This window comes from Anolis sagrei, chromosome 4 (assembly GCF_037176765.1).
Source record: "Anolis sagrei isolate rAnoSag1 chromosome 4, rAnoSag1.mat, whole genome shotgun sequence".
Lineage (NCBI taxonomy): Eukaryota > Metazoa > Chordata > Lepidosauria > Squamata > Dactyloidae > Anolis > Anolis sagrei.
The window spans coordinates 40,622,673-40,638,570 of NC_090024.1; positions in this window are offsets into that span (position 1 = coordinate 40,622,673).

A 15,898-nucleotide genomic window follows, 5' to 3' on the forward strand; every position below is an offset into this window, starting at 1 on the left:
TGTTTGCTCAAGTTAGGAGATTTTTTAAAGGATTCTTTGATATGAAGTAGAACAATGATTTGTGTGACAAAGCTTTATATCCCTGAATATCTAAAAGTTTATTTTCTTCATTACTAGATGAGAATTATGCAATGTTTTATTATATTGGCAAAGGTTGCAATTGTATGAAGAGAGGCATTTATTATACAAAGTACTATCTGGTATTTGAAGGGTTTTTCTTAAAGAGGTGTGAAATAACAGCATTGAATTAAATCAAAAGCAGACATTCCTAATTGCATTGCTCCTGTGAAATCATAATTATCTATTAGAAATTAGCTTTTTTTAATCTGCTACACTAGCAGCAACTAAAAGGTTTATTGCGCATTAGTAAAATTAGAGGATACAGTGGAATGAAACATGAAAAACAGAAACCATCATGAATGTGACCTGCCCTTGATAGAACTGAACACCTTTCTAGGCAGGAGGCACACAACCTAGGACTATTCTTGGATTCCAGAATGACCTTGTTGGCTTAGAGTGCTTTCAACAAGCTTTGCTTGGGCAGCCAGCTACGACTATTTGTAACCTGCCCATAGTCTTCATGCACAAAAACCGCTGATCTAGATAACTGCATCGCTTTCAATGTGAACCTGAAAACTGTGGCTAGTACAAAGCACAACTTCCTGATATCTGTCCCAATGTATTTTAAAACCTGCTTTTAAAAATAAAAAACAGCACTGCCAATGACCAAAAGCTAAAAACAGGAAAAAATATTTAAGGTATTATATAGATTACTTAAAACACCACCACACAGCATTAAAAGCCCATGCCAATCTGTTTCTTAGAAGCCCAGTGACATTAAAAAGATGCTTCCCTCTAGCTCCATGGCACTAAGAAATGATGTGATGGAGCTTTGGTGAGAGACACCCCCCCCCCTCGGTGCCATGCTGCTTCTTCAGATTGGGGGCAAAATGGCTTTCAGGGAAGGGAGGGTGGCACTAGTCATGCTGTCTCTGTCAACAACTGATCACCATGGGTAGATGGCCATATCCTACCAATGAGGAGGGGTCTTGCCCCCACGTGTTGCCTCAAAATGCGGCACAAAACTACATTTTTAATGCTGATTCACATTGCATTTTGGCCAGTGTGGAAGGTCTAAAATTGCAAAGGTATACTGATTCTACTAATGGCTTTTGTTTGAAGAAGATGGTGGAGGGCTAGACAAGGGCAGTTGGCATAATATATATCTATTACATTTATTGATCATGAGACACCTCCAGGATTCATTGCAGATAGTTAAAAACTGATCTTTGAACCCTTATTGTTTCAGGCAGCTAGTTTCACTGCTTTCTTTGATGCATATTTTGTGTGGGTTAGATAGGGCTTTAGAGTTAAGGTGAAGTGCACCTTATATGTGGCTCCTCATACTGGGAAAAGTTCTAAGACCTCCACCAGGGTTTAGAGTTTGAAGAGATTAGATTTTGAGAGCTCTTTGAGCTCTTTGGCTAATCCCCATTTGCTGGAGGGATGGTAACTCTTTACTGGGTAACAACCTGTATTGCTTACTCATACTACCAAGATGGGTCAGAAGGAGGTAAGGGCAAAGGTAACATGAAGGCCCAAATGAAGGCTCAGTTAGAGATCTTTGACATTCAAGACATATATTTGATCTCTTTTAAGTGTTGAACTATATTATGTTACTTTTCCAAGTTGTTATTTTCATATTCTAGGTTTTGTCTGGGGCAGTGTGTCATTCCTGATTTAGGGCCTCAGTATGATTTATTAGATGGTGTGCCAGGTTAGCACCAACATTAAAATTTACTGCATTGCATTGGCTTGGTGGCACCAAGATACCATGCCACTCAGTTGTGGTTCAGTGTAGGACACACTCCCAACATCATCTAAGTTCAGTCAGAATGCATGTAGGACCCCATGGACCACAGTCTGAAAGCACTGTGCCCCAGGCTCACTCACACCTAAGACAGATCTGAAGACAAATACAGTGTCTTGCTTGTTGAGATGACAAACAAATAAACCCAGGAGATCAACCAAGTACATGTTGTGTTGAAAAATTATTAGAAGAAGATTATAGGATCTCTACATTTTATTGTTAAAATAGTTTGGAAATGAATTTCTTTAAGCTAAGAAGCAAGTGGGGGGAGGGGGGTAATAAGCAGGTAAAATATTCATTGGTCACTGTAGAAATTATTACAGCCAACAGTATATTTCTGAAACCAAATTCCATTGAGTTCAATGTGTCTTTCACCCAGGCAAGTGAGAATAGGGTGACTGCCTTCCACCATAGACTGAATAGTTTACGAATGAAAGAGAAAATTCAGCATTTTGTTAAATCCAATGAAAAATTCTAACCTTGCAAATTTTAATAAAATTTCAAAGAAATATGTTCTTTTCTGGAACACTTTAGGATTGCATATTGTTGGATGGACTAAGATAAAAAAGAAAGGAAAGACTTGGTGCATTTGTGTATTTTATAGTGTGAAAGTAAAAGTCAGTTTGGCTTATGTCAGACAAAATCCCATTGATTTCAGTGAAGAGATCTTAAGCATGTACTCCAATCTTTCCAATGAAATTAATTGGGAAGAAAGTGGTTAATTTTGGCAGGATTTGCATCATTATGTTAGCTGGAAACTGATTAGTAGAAACGTTTTGCTGGGAATTGAAATACAGTGCACAATAGGCAAAATCGACTACCATCTGGTTAGAAAGTTTGTGCCATATGTTTTGATCAACATAGGAAAACAAAGGGTTTTATACTGTCACCACCTTCAGTTCTGTTTTATAAATTCCATTCCATTTTATTATAAGTATGAAAAAGACTAGGGAAGGCTTCATTCATCTATGACTTGCTGCCTAATTGGAAAACAGGCGCTATATAAAATTTTAAGAGAGGCATGCAATGAATAGGGATCAGCTGGAAAACAGTTTGACAGCTGAAACTAACAGAGGTCCAGAAATAGCTATAAATTGTTTATTATGAAGATCTTTAATTCTTAATAACTTTTATTCAAATAATTCTCTTATGTTTAATGTTCATAGTTTATCCTTGATAATAACTAGAGGAAAAGTTCTAACAAAAATTTCCTGCAGGGGAAGTGTCACAAAAAAAGTAATGTACAATATTAAACACTAGCAATATCAAAAATGTATTCAGGGTTATTTTTTTTCTTCCAAAGGCATAGTTTCATAAAGAATACATTTAAAGTATCAGTCCGTTAGGCAGCGCATATGCATGTGCATGTGCACACGGGTGTATATAGGTTGCTTTTGGAAAAACAGCATATCAAGTTCAAATGAAATTTAGGAATGTTAATCTCTTTTGCAGCTGCTATTTTTGTTTTATAGTATTGTTACAGCTGTTTTTAATTTCTTTTAAGAAATACTAAACCTTTAGGAGTATTCCCAAGTGAAACACCACAGCACAGATAATTGGTTTCATTGCAATTCAGATTATGAACATCATTTTTCAGTTGTTACTTCCAAACTATATACACAGCTAAATCTGTAAGCCATTTTCTTCCTTTCTGCTACTATCAAAAAATGAAGAAAGGTTAACAAAAAGCACAGGGGAAGCTTCACAGGACATTGCTCTATACCTAATGAGCCAGTGTGATGTTTGGAAATATTTATGGATCAATATGGCATGCTGATGATGTATGCACAAATATATTGCAAAAACTTGGCTAGTTGTGACATATACACATTGAGGGCCAAATTCATTAGATTGTCATGGGACATTTTAAATTTACACCTATGGGCAGCAGCTGTGCTTCTGTGCCCCATGGGTGTTACTTTAAGAGATGGCAGGCAGTGTAAAATAGGATTTGCATTTTCCTTAAAGTGTAAATTTTAACATAAAGCAATAGCTCTGAGGTTGCTGCTGCACATACATCCTTAATAATGCCTGCTACTGTGTATATTAGATAAAGTAACCCTTGCTTTCATGGCAAACATAGTTTGATACTATCAGAAACCATACCTAATGTACTCTAATCTGCATCAAAAAGTAGTTTTGCAGATTACCAAGAAGAAATAAAGTGAAATTTCTTGAGTTTAAAGTCCCAAGAAGAATGTGAGTACTTCACCATAGTTATTCAAGGAAGCAAAACAGTTTTTAAAACAATGCAAAATGTTTTGCTTTTGTGTTGCAGAATAGTAATCCTTTCCTACTGAAGGGTGTGTCTGGAAAACATGCAAAGGGGACTTACTCCCAGAAGTTTTTTTTTTCTAGGAAGGAAATCATATTGATAAGAATAACACCTATCTCCTCTTTTTTGTCTATCTGGAATTCAAGGGACATTTCACTTGCTTTTTTTCTACCGGACTGAACATCAGAGTTTGGAAAGATTTGGGATCACAAAAACAGATGAAAATTGGTGTGCTGTTTTTTTAATATATTGAGCAATTTATTCCATATAAGCTTTTTCTTTCTTTCATTGAATGTATTAAAAATAAATAGCGTTAAATCCAGTGTTGTACTACTGGAAGCCTGGTGGCACAGGAGAAATTTTCCCCTTTCTCTTCGTTATTTAGACTCCAACTATACTGCCATGTAATCCAGGGTCTGATTCCAGATTATCTGCTTTGAACTGTATTATATAGCAGTGTAGACTCATATCCAGTTCAAAGCAGATAATCTGGGATCATATACTGGGTTATATGGAAGTGTAGATCCAGTCTGACTTGAAGAGTTGCCCAACTCTTAAGTCCTACTTTGAGGATGTCAAAGATTGTAGTGATTGGATTATTAAATTCTCCAACTCACAGAAATGCTTTAATTAGTAAAATAAGATTGGGACACTAAAGCCTGCACGAAAACATAAGTTCTACGGGACTGAGAAACAATCTGGAGCAGATTTTCAGGCTTCACAGAATGCTATAAGGGAAGAGATAATTCCCCAACATCAGTGTGAGTAGACTTCCATTCACAGGGGCCTGGGATTCAACCTTTGTAATATGAAGTTCTGCTAAGGTGATTGGAACTTCAGTATGGTTGGGAATGAAGTATAACACTTAAAGGTTAGCAATCTTCATGAAAATTGATCTCCCAGCTCCTTTAACATGGTACTTATCTAAATATGCCCAAGTCAAAGCAGAACATTTCTAACAAAAATCAAGTCATTACTGAAAAATGTGTTCAAGACCAACATGCAATTGCATACATTGAGTACATTTCTGGCTTCAACTCCCCAAAGTTTTGGAGTAATATTCATAGAATATTTCAGTGACTTCTTACATTTATTAGTTTGATAAGAATAATATGCCTATGGAACTTTTTTTTAAATAAAAATAAAATTACCGAAGCCAAGAAGCAGATAAAAAGAGAATGCAGTTGTTATAAAATATTATAAAATATTTTTCCATTTCTGAGAAATCTTGCCTTGCAGAAGGATAATGATATCCTCTGCAAAACTGCAAGATTAGGAATGATATCTGCATGCAATCCTGAACTACATGGCAAGTGAAAACAACAGCACAGCATGGTAAGAATTTCCCCTGAAAATATAAGGCTGCTGTTGTAGAGAAGAGAAAAAAGATGATATGATGCCTTTCTTGGAAAATATTGCAAGATTCAAAACAATGGCACTATGCTAGTACATATAAGATTTCCAGTAGCTAGCCAGAGCCTAGCATGACATATCAATAAACTACTCTAGAGGGCACAGATCAATCAAAATTGAGTCAAGTATTTGCATGGTGCTGAAAATACTCATATCTTCAATATTGGTGCCAGGTTATCAGAATCAAACATGTGTCACAACAATGGCACCCTCCATCATAATCATAATCACAGCTTCCCTGATGTGTGGTAACATATGGCACCTTTTTCCACCTCCTCTCCAACGTCATGGCACAAAGTACCCAAAGCTAGTCAAGATATTTATTATCTGGAACATAAAATCCAAAAAGTACCCTTTTTTCCTCAACAACAACAACAACAACAACAACAACAACAACAACAACAATAATGGGAAACTTCTCAAAACACAGCAGACAAAAAATCAGTACAAGAAAACTGCGCTACAAGCCAGAGCCGACAGCTGGCACAATAAAGTATTGCATAGGCAGTCCCTTGACAAAATTGAAGTAAAAATTGATAAGGAGAAGACCTGGTTATGGCTCATGGATGGAACCCTGAAGGAGACAGAAGGCCTAATTATTGCAGCCCAGGAGCAAGCCATCAGAACAAATCCAATTAAGGCTAAGATTGAAAAATAAGCTGATGTCCCAAAATGCAGACAGTACAAGGAAGTTGATGAAACCATTGTTCATATCCTCAGCTGTTGCAAGAAAATCGCACAGATGGACAACAAACAGAGACACAACTCTGTGGCCAGAATGATTCATTAGAACTTATGTCACCTGCTAGCAGTAAAGAATTGATGGGATCATAAACCTGCAAAGGTAGTGGAAAATGAACACGCAAAAATATTGTGGGACTTTTGAATCCAGACTGACACAGTTTTGGAACACAATACATCAGACATCACAATTGTGGAAAAGAAAAAAGTTTGGATTATTGATGTCACCATACCTGGTGACAGCCAAATTGACGAAAAACAACAGGAAAAACTCAGCCGTTATCAGGACTTCATAATCGAACTACAAAGACTCTGGCATAAACCAGTACAGGTGGTCCCAGTAGTAATCGGCACACTGGGTGCCGTACCAAAAGATCTCGGTCAGTATTTGGAAACAATAAATAATGACAAAATCTCAGTCTGTCAACTGACTTGTGATTTTGTGATATGAAATCCAGCATATAGATCTTGATTGCTGTGACATACTGTGTTTTGTGTCAGTAAAATAATAATAATAATACTTTATTTGTATTCCGCCCTATCTCCCCAAAAGGACTCAGGGTGGATTCAAACATAACAATGGCAAACATTCAATGGCTACATAAAACACACGATACTAACATAAAATCCCACAAAACTCCCACATATAAAAGTAACATTAAAGACTAAAAAACCAAAATCATAGTAAAAAACCAAAAACCACACACAATAAGAATAAATTATTAGTTAGCAACGTGTTGACTAATTCTGAATAGTAGTAGACCTGATAATTACTCAACTGTGACTACCCTCCCGCTGACATCTTTGAACCTATAGTGCAAATGTCAAGCCTGCCTCAGTTAGATGTCCATTAACTTTGAAATGGTTCTCCCCTTTTTGTTCTTCATGAATATTTAAACACAAGAGACAATAACAAAAATCAAATATTAAAAAAATGCCATTTATTTTCTTCATTACCTCATCCTCAACCAATTTTTCAGCCCAATATAATGCAGAGGCTGCAATATAACATTGTCTATATTCATAAGTCATTGTCTATAAATACCCTTGCCCCAATACATCAGCTATAGCTGAAACCCAATTACGATTATTTGGAAGCTAGTGTTTGGTTTCAACTGAACTTACTTCCAATCCCAAGAGTCAAGAAACTTAATCAGTTTAGCTTGCTGGTGGAGAGTTGCATTTTTAACACAGTCCAATGTATATAGATATATAAACTCAAACCTCTCAGCACAAAACAATTTAGTTAGTTGACTCCTTCTTAACACACTAGGCTTGAATATGAAGATAGAAAGGTAGGTAGGCAGTCAGACTGATAATTAACAGGTTTTTGATCCAAATTTAGGCACATGAAATTTAGAACCGTCTTACACTGCAATATAAAATCCAGATTATCTGCTCTGAACTGGATTTAATCCAGTTCAAAGCAGAAAATGTGTTTTATCTGATTTGACAACCTGGATAATATGGCAGTGTAGACTCATATAATCCAGTTCAAAGCAGATAATGTGGATTATCTGATTTGATAACCTGGATTATATGGCAGTGTAGAAGACGTTAGTTGTCTAAAGATTTCTCTGCAATCTTCACTCTGTGAATTAGGCCCCACTGCAGATGTCTAAGGAAGGTGCCTTCTACACTGCCATACAATCCAGATTATCAAAATAGATAATCCATATTACCTTCTTTGAACAGGATTATATGAGTCTACACTCATATAACCCAGATAATCTGGATTTTATATGGCAGTGTGGAAGGGCACAAAATCTACTGAATGGAAGAAAGAGAGCGTTGCTGTCATTCTTTACTATCGTGTGCATTTTGACATATCGTGACTCAATGCCTTCTTATATTAACAGTCTTCTTAGGTCTTGCAAACTCTGTGGTGTGGTTTGATTGCATAAATCCATCTGTAATGTGTACTTTGACATCTGAATCTAGGCTTAAGGTGGCATGAAATCAAGTCAAGGAAAATAACCTCTTCAGACATGCCAAATGCTGAGGAGTACTGCCCTACCTACAACCTAATGATCAGCTTGATAATTGTAATAATTGATCATGTTTGTTACTGTTATTATATGCCTTCACATCAAGTCCGACATATGGTGACCTCGTCATAGGATCTTCCTAATGAAGGTGTGTCTCTGCTTCTCTCTCAGGGTGAGAGACTCAAGGCCAACCCATGGCTGAATGGGGAATTGAACCCTGTTCTCCCACACTTTCAAATCTAGTACTCACTGCTACCAAAATGTATGTGAGCTCAAGATCTTGGTAATAACATCAGAAGCCCTAAACAGTTTAGAATCTATCCATTTTCCAAGTGTTTGTATCCCAAAGGTGATGGTGGCTGCTCTTGCTCTTGCAGTTGTTCTTGTTCAGGCATGTAGCCGGGGGGGGGGGGGGGGGCTCGGGGGGCTTCAGCCCCCCCCCCCAAATTCTCATGGTGGTTCGAAAAAAGGCCTTACTGGTGCATTATTTAAACTGTTATGTTTATTCATATCATGATCTGATCACCATACTCAATATATCCTATATGCATGGGGGATATTGGGGTAATGATACAAAAGGTTTGCTAGGCTAGACCCTCTTTCACTCAGACTCAGCCCCCCCCCCCCCGAAACTCAGCCCCCGCCCCGAACCCCCCCTGAAATTTTTTTAGCCCCCCCCCCCCCCAAAATGAAATCCTGGCTACAGGCCTGTTCTTGTTATATGCCTTGACATTAATCCAACTTATGCCAATCATATCATAGGATCTTATTGTTAATGTTGCATTATTGTATTGTCCATGTTTTATTTTAATTGCTTGTATTGTTGTTATTATTGCTTGTGTTGTTGTATTTGGGCTCGGCCTCATGTAAGCCGCATGGTAGCGGGGTATAAATAAAGTGTTGTTATTATTATTATTATTATTATTATTATTATTATTATTATTATTGTCCAGGCAAAGTTAATCAGAGGAAGTTTGCCATTGCTTTCTTCATAGATAGAGTGTGACTTGTCCAAGATCACCCAGTAGATCACCACGGCAGAGCAGGGATTCAAAATCTTGATCTCCTAGTGTAACACTCATACCGCTTTTTCACACCGACTCTTTTTTATAATGTTAGCATAATTTATTTTACTTTTGAATTCAGAGTGTTGTTTGTTTTTGTTTTGCTATGCTCACATCATTGAATGACTTCAATTTTTGATTTTGAAGAACCCAGGTAACCATTCTTCCGTTTACCATTTCAGACTTAGTGAAATGAAACAGAATGAATCAAATGGGCAGAATGTTGTTTTGAAGTCATTTAATAAAACATAAGTGAGATGATATTCTTCTGCATCTGGAATTGTGCTCACTGACCATTGTTATTCACTGAAGTGCATAATAAGCTGAAAGTATGAATCACACTTTGATAGCTGAACATGTGAGGCTATGCTTTCACAATGTGTGGGGCATGCTCTAAGAATCAATGTGCTCCAGTGATCCATCCCAAAGTCAGCTAATGAGGTGTGTCCCAAATTATTTAAATTTATGTGGCTGGGAATGATTTGTTCATACATTTGCAAGTCACTTCCCCTGAAAATAAAGAACAACGTCTTCCTTTAGATTTTGTTCCCCCCTCCTCTTTGGAGAAATATTGGTCTTTCATTTACTGGGTATAAAATAACTCATGTGAACAAAAAATTCTACAGGGAGAAGAGAGGGTCAACAAATACCTGAAACATGGAAATATAAACAATGAAACAAATGGAATCAAGGGTCTAAGAAAGATTGATTTTTGACTAGCTGCAAAACATCTCCAATATAGAGCAAGCTTACATTGTTAAACGTTAAGTGACTATATGTATTGAAGCCCTTCTGCTCTGTCAGAAAGATGCAGTATAAAGGTCTACTTTTCAACATATTAACAGGGTGGAAGACCAATGTAGCAGCCCCAGAAATACAATTGTCCCAATTAGTGGTAGAAACTGATGCAGCGCTAGGGCATACAAAATATCCAAGAGTGTGTTTTAGAGGGAAAATGTGTTTATAAATATGTAATTGTAGAGCAAACGTGTGTTTGTATTTCAAGACACAATAACTACAAACATACCTTTAAATATTTTGGATCCAACTAATTATGGGGCTATTCTTTTAAAATGGAAAATTAATGTAAAAATGTGAGTGAACATATGCTTCAATGCACACAATTATAAAACTGTCTATGGAGGTTGCACAATTTTGATCATATGATGAAAATACTGTAATAGTGGGCTGTTGGTTGAAATTTTAATTTCTTGATTTTTCTGAATATATATTTATTATATATATATTAGTTGTTTGGATGGGGTTTTTTGTTTGATCATGTAAACTCTCTTGAATTTGTTTTACTTTTTAAAAGCAACAATTTACAATAGACTGATTCATCCATCCTCTAGTGACTTCTTGTGAGATATTTGCATCCTAGTATGAAACCTGAATTTTAAATATAATTTTAAGATTATAAGGTATGAATTTCAGAAATATGTATTTTCCAATACACACCCCTTTAAAACTTAACAGAAATAACAGTATGGAAAAACAATGTATGCTTGTTCCTAATTTTCTTTAAAGGAACAATTTCAAAAATTACACATGAGCATTCTACACCGGCTATCCAAGTGTTTGAAAGAGGGAGCTCGTTTCCCAAACTTTCTCAATCACATGTTTTTCTTGCAAAGGTGAGGTTGGGATGGAGATAGTGGGAAGAGGAAACTGAATAGTCAGAGACTTTTATTAACATGGCATCCTCGAGGTTTTCTTCCTGATTTTTTTTTTTCATTTTTAGTGGGTCATTAGAAGAGCTACTATTTCAAAATAAAAACTGGTGCCTAAGGCCCCATCTACACTGCCATATAATTCAGTTTCTGAATTCAAATTATCTGCTTTGAACTGGATTATATGGCAGTGCAGACTCATATAATCTAGTCCAAGCAGTTAATCTGGATTCAGAAATTGCATTATATGGCAGTGTACATGGGGCCTAAGTTTGCTTGTTTCTTCTTATTTACCCGTTACCTCCTCTTATGTGTTACACATTTGTGATAGTTAGTCTGCAGGCAGCGATAGTTTCCTTATATTGTTTGGGGATCCTATTCAGCTGAAGACAAGGGCAGAAATGCAGTGGATGAATGGAAGATACTGTAGATTTATGTCTATAGTTCAGACAGACAGGCATAGAAAGTGTGTTTTTTTTTCACTACCAGATATTGTTCTATAGTTTTAAAATGTAAACTGTAAAAGGTGAGTTTTACGCTACTCATATGTTCTATTTCCAGGCTAATGTAAAAAACTCTTCCTAAATTCCTTGATGGTGTGTTAAGTTGTAAGGATGCCTTGTAGTTAATGAGGCAACCCTTTTGCCATGTGCTTGAATGAGAAGACATTTATCTAGGTATAGATTCTGAGAGTTTATGCATGGCAGTGTCCCACATTACTTTTTAGAAGATCCATCTGTGGTTTCAAACAAAGAAAAATAGAATCTGGGCAGTGTAATACATGCCTCTACACCAGATGCTGGGGATTAACAGGGATGGATATCACCCTTCTACCCTGCCTATGAACTTCCCAGAAGCATCCGGCTGGCTACTGACTGGAAACAGAACGCTGAGTGATATGGGCCATAGTTCTGATCCAGCATGGCAAATCTTATAATATTATTATGCCTTTTTCCAAGAACAGACAGATGACCTCCAGACAGACACACTTGCAGAAGTTCATGCCACACTCAGCAGTTTGCAGACAAAAATGTGCTTTGCACTTCTTGGGTTACATGTCCATCTGTGTCTTCTAAAATAGCATGGGAAATGACCTTGGTGACTTTTCAACAAAGAAATTACACTCATTTCATAGCAGCAAATAGCTAATGCTATAAAATGAAAGATTTGAAAAATCAAAGATTGCAAATGTTATAGACTCTCCAAACAGCATGGATTCTGGCAGATTCTGGCAACTGTAGCTCAAAAAAGCTCTTCAAAATCCCCAAAGGCTTCTGTGCACCTGAAGCTATCTGATGTGAAAGACTAACACACACACACAAACACACACAATGTACCAGGGCCTGGCACAATATATGCCCATTGACCACAAATGGTCATTTTCTTGCTGGAAATTCACTTGTGACTGGCAGAACAGCACTGTTATATGCATCACCAAATTGTTTCATTACAACCTTTGACTGAAACGTGGACCTAAATCCAGTTGCTAGTTCTGGATAGAATATACCCCCAAATAATTCAGTTGTTAATCAACTAGTATAAAAACTGCTCATTCAATTGGTCTGTGTTTGTTGAGACCAGTAATTTCATTTAGGACTTGGGTTCCTTTCTGTTTGGAAGCACAAATAAGAAACGCCTATTGTAAAATATCTACCAACTGTAGGATCTATGGTTCTTTTCTGAACTATGAACCAAAACACATTCAATCCCCTCAAAGCCTTGGGTAACAAAGAATGATATTCAACCTCACATACAGGCAAAAGTATGGTATTGAAATAACTAGAGCTTAATTTTCACTATGAGCTACTAATAGTCAAGAAAGCTCCTATTTTCAGAACTAACATCCAAGTACAGAGATGCATTTACATAGTAGTGAGTCGAATCCAAGGCCAATTTTAACCCTTGCAGTATTAACAGCTGGAGTATGAATTGTTTCTCATCATTGGTCTAATAGCCACAAGCAGTCACCACTTATTTGGAATAAGGAGACAAGGTTTCTTGGTCAGACTATGTATCTTCTTGGAAAATTAGGATATTTTTGCAGTTTTAAGATGGACCAGTGATAGTGGTTTAGCCTCTGTACATGTTCCTTCTCCCTCTTCCCCGAATCAGTAGATCTCTCCACTTGGAGCACATGAAGCTGTTTGAGGATCAGAACCCAAGAGTTGAAGAGAAACTTAAATATTTGCACATTTCAAAGAAATGATGTGACAAGTAGTAGCATTTTGAGCTAAGTGACAGCTGATCAGAGACCCTGGTTTCTAAATTCTGTTGACAGGACAAAGAAATGAGGGAAAAGATGGTGCGTGCCTTGATTTAACATAATTCTTGGTGCAGACTTTGTACAAGTGCATTGGGGGATGTGGTTCTCTCAGAGGGTTAAGTGCTTTAAATGGATGTGAAATTTGAGCACACTCCTAAAGTGGGAACTCTCTGGAGGAAACTTCATGCATTTTTTATTTCTTGAGTAAAATAAAAAAAGAAGTTTGATTCAATATACAGATGTTTTCCTCTTTGATGTTTGAAAAGCTCTGGGAAAACACATCTAACAGCTCTCAGCTGTATTTGTTTAGCTCAGGTAGCTGGAGATTTACGACAACATGAAGTTGAGAGAACAACTGCCTTGCAATTGTAATTGTTCTGTGAGAGACTGAACAGTAATTTCAAGCGAAACAGAGCTTCAAGGCGGAAATTTATCTGTAGCAAATATGCCTTAGTTTCTTTATTGATAATAGGAACTACCGATCATTCCCCCTTTTCTTAGAATAGATTTCAAATTTGGTAAAATTACATAGCAGAGAAAGGCATGCAAGAGAGGTGTTGAAGAGGACTATTATATGGAATACCCTTGTGCTTAGAAAGAGAAAGAGCGACAGAGACAAAAAGAGACAAAGGAACTTTCTGATAAAAATGCTGTCAAGTCTACAAATTTCTTTCTGAGAACAGACAAATTTCTTGTTGTACTTTGAAAATAGGCAGGTGTACTTGCCCACCTTTTCCACAACCAGTGCTAATGGTAATAAATGATAGTCAATCTCACTAATCAAGAGAGAGGCCGAACAATGAACCAACGTGGCTTCAGAAATTTAGTTAGGTCGCAGCTCTTCTGAATGCATTCTTTTTCCAAAAATACACCTAGCCCAATTTGTCAAGTCAAACTGGCAGCAACCAATTTTGAGTCATATTTGCTCCATTACCTAAATAACATGTACTCTAACCATCATCAATTCTGGCCTATTGCCAATTGGTAAACAAACATTAATTGTGGGCTCCAGAGCACTAGATTGGGTGCCTTAAATCAATTGTATCAATGGCCATAGTATCTTACCATTCCACGGTGAAATGAATACCTTAATTAAATTACCAACCGTATCAGACAGGTAGGGGTAGACCATCTTAATCTCTCCTGAACCCCTGCAAAGAGGATCCACTACCACCAAACCAGGCTTCATAAGGAAGTCATCCGACTATTACAGAATGATCAAACAAGCCTCAATTCAATTCATTCTTCTTTTGTTCAACAGCAACTCTTCCCCCCCCCCCCCCACACACACACACAAAACATAGTTCAAGATATGTCCTACCATATGCATTGGGCCACTGATATATTGAGACAGCCCAATGGTTGTCGTGACAGTAGTGAAGTCATGAAATGGACCTGTCACTGAAAACCTTAACATGGAAGTTGAAGTTGGTTGGCAAAGCCTGGTTCAATAAAACAGCCACACCATATATTCTGCCCTATAGTTCAAAAACAAAATGATAGGTTTAATCACCATTGATCTGGGGTTTGACAAGCAGGGAGGCATATTCTTGGGTACTGGAGTGTGAGGAGACTTCCCTGCTAACACAAGTGTGTCTGCTTCTGCTTTGGAATTGTATACAAAGGAGTCAGATAAAACAGCAGAGTTGCCACAATTGTCCTTTCATGTCCTTAGTAGTCAATGCAGATTTAACTGAGATTTTACAGGTATGCATGGAGAAAGCTGTAAGCTAATAAATAAATAACAACTGAGTGTGGAAAAAGAATTGCTGAGCCACATCATGTACCATATAGATCGCAAAACTGATATATAAGACCAGGGAGCTCTGACTGTCTTTCAGTGGAGGAACAGAGCCCCATGTCTTTACTCTGCTCATATAAATTGAATAAATGTCACTCTTGTTGAAGAGAAATGAAGAGTAATTGATTTTTCACTATATCTGAGTTCACTGTAAGTAGGTTTCAATGTTCGTCGAGTTGTTTCCAGCTACCAGGCCCATACTTTTTTTTCAAAACAGACAGATTCTCTTAATAACAGGTCCCTAAGCTGGGCACATGAAAGCAATTAAATAGTAATTACACAACTAATTAGAAAGCCTATAAAGATATAGGCCTGCATCTAAACAACATCATTAACTGGAGACCATAGGCAATATAATTACTTGGTTGGGAGCGGTTTTTGTTGAAGAGGGGAACATACAAAGGTGGAGGGGAAATTACAAAACAACTCATTTTATCAGCAGACCTAAGGCTTGTGTGTCTGTGTGTGTGTGTGTTCAGAGAAAGGATGAATTACCTTGGAAATGCTAGCCATGGAATAACATGCAATCCAGTTTTGTAATTTCTGACCTCTCTTTCACTACTTCAGGGATCATTTGCTCGCCCATGGATAGGGTATCTCTTCTGCCTTATATTCAAGGATGCTGTGGTGATCTGGAAGCACAGAAACGGCACAGCTTGTGGCACAGGGCAGAGAATGCAGCTTTTAAAATATTCTCAGACTTTTTAATGCAGAGTGCATGTCATCTATGATAAAATGCTAGCTTGAAAGCATGTCTGCTAAAATTCCAGAAGTTAAGGAATTTATGAATACATTTCTTAGTAATTAAGAGAA